A 2,287-nucleotide genomic window follows, 5' to 3' on the forward strand; every position below is an offset into this window, starting at 1 on the left:
TATATATATATATATATATATATATATATATATATATATATATTTTAATTTAGAAAATCTTTTTTTCCAACATTTTGTATGGTTTGTGCTGCAAGTGTTTGAAGGCATTGAGCATGGAAATGAACCAGCTCACCAAAACTCTCCATCGTCACGGATAGAAAGGCACTTTTCTCGTTCCTTGGTACTCACAGTCTTCCACAGAGGAGACCTTTAAAGTAAAAAGAAAGAGAAAAGCTAAAAAAAATGAATTAAACTCAGGAGTTGTTAAGATAAATATAATTTAAAGTCTCCTCTCTTTTGTGTCCTTGTCTTGCTTTACTCCAATAATTTCACTAAAGGTTTGCTAAATAACAAAACCTATCAAAATAAACTGATTTAAGAAAAAGTAAAACTCCTTGCATATATTTCTTTATTATAAAAACAATCCTTAAAATCTGAGTCAGTTATCAGTCCTTTATGCTTCTTAAATCAAACTTTCTGCATATGTTTCAATGAGAAAGACTTTTTTACATTGCTGTTGGTAAATCTAAAGATTTAAGAACACAGAGACAATAAACAGCATTTTATTTTTTGAGTTTTCCTCACTCATCACTCCAGTCTCCGTTCCACTCTCTCTTGCCCCAGGGGTTCCACAAACGCACCAGTTGCACCGTTTCCCCTCGGCTATTCATCTGCACACCAATTAGCATCAGAAACATAAGAAAAGTTATCAACATTGCCTTTCTGAATATCTTAAACTTCACAGTTGGTGCAAAAATGAAGCTTATTTTACATTAAAGTCCCACTCCAATCATTTATTCATTTATTTTGAAATTGTTCCTAGTGTTCTTGATTATTATTATGGAATTTTTAGCCTAAATAAATATTGTTAGCTAAATATGGGGGTTATCCAGCTGAACATTTCTGAACCAAATACCAGCTCAGACGAGGAAAACGTTGATCTATATTTATTTACAACTGGATGCATCCAAATAAAGCGGAGCAGAGAACTTGTAGCTTGCCTTTGTAAGTTCTACATCAAACCTACAACCTTTTTAAAATAGCATTTTTTGTTTTCTTCTGATCCACAACAATAAAGAACCACTCAGAAATAACATTTTAAGCTTAATATTCTGTATGTGTGCCCTCCATCACGAGAAAAATGCCACAAGAAGATGTTAAAAACACCAAAAAACACAATTTTCATCGGATATTTGTAGACTAAATCATTTTTCTAAATTGAGAACAAAATAAGATATAATATGTAAACACTTGGTAATATATATATTTTTTAATTTCAAAATAAATGTGATGCAGAGGATAAATCTGTTTACTCACCTGCCTGACCCCTGTGACGGTGTAGGCGTGGCCTTGGACTAGCCCATTTGGTAACACTGTGTTTTGAGCTGTCTTCTACAAAAAAACACAACTTTACATTCTGAACTTTACAATCCAAACATAAAAAGTCCCACACAAATTTTTATTTTTCAGTTGTAAAAACCTTCCCAGTGACTCTTTAATTATGATTATGTAGTTTTTAGCTAAAATCAAATAAGGTTTTGTCATTTTTATAACATATTTTATGCACAGCAGCAGAAGCTCATTAAAAATGAATTCTAGCTTTTGGGCAGAAATGTTGATTCAGACAAAAAACAACAAACAGACGTGGACGCGTTTAATATAACACATGATAATCACATAGATTTGATGGAAAGCTTGATCCTATGATGTTTATTTCAGTGACTGTTACTTTTGTTACACTATTCTCAATCATTTCATATATATATTCATATATATATATATATATATATTAATCTAGATTGAATCAAATTGTAAAAATGATCAGTGTGGTCATGAATGCCAATACATTAGCAGCTTTGAACACATCTTTAACTCAATTGTTCCACTGTAAAATAAATAAATGGTTGGATAAGTTTTAAACATCAAGATGTTTAACTCACTAAAACACTAATTAATTGTTCAAAATATCAGGATAATTTCATAAAATAAAATAAATTTTATTCTAAAAAAAGGTAAATAAATGTCCTAAAATGTCGTTTTAATGTCAGTAATCAGGGTTTTGAAATATAAGCCTGTACAATATGAATTACGATCCATTTTAATTCAATTCCAACATGTTTAAATGTATTTATATTGAAATGAAAACCAAACAAAGCCTGTAAAGAAAGTCTGCACTTCTATGATTCACCACTAGATGGGGTGACCTGGTCAAATCTACCAAAAAACTAAAGTTAGGAAGATGTTTTACAGGAGTGTGAGGATCCAATGTTAAAACCTAAGCATATAT

General features: G+C 30.7%; 1 long non-coding RNA gene across 1 annotated transcript; it reads right to left on the bottom strand.

Annotated features, from left to right (window-relative positions):
- Positions 1 to 42: 42 nt before the first annotated feature.
- LOC112141694 lies at positions 43 to 1,393 on the bottom strand. The gene is made up of 3 exons (XR_002918443.2): positions 1,318 to 1,393; positions 586 to 671; positions 43 to 208 (listed from the first exon to the last, which is right to left on the bottom strand). It is a non-coding gene; the product is annotated as an uncharacterized LOC112141694 (long non-coding RNA).
- Positions 1,394 to 2,287: the final 894 nt, after the last annotated feature.

This window comes from Oryzias melastigma, unplaced genomic scaffold (assembly GCF_002922805.2).
Source record: "Oryzias melastigma strain HK-1 unplaced genomic scaffold, ASM292280v2 sc03421, whole genome shotgun sequence".
Classification (NCBI taxonomy): domain Eukaryota; kingdom Metazoa; phylum Chordata; class Actinopteri; order Beloniformes; family Adrianichthyidae; genus Oryzias; species Oryzias melastigma.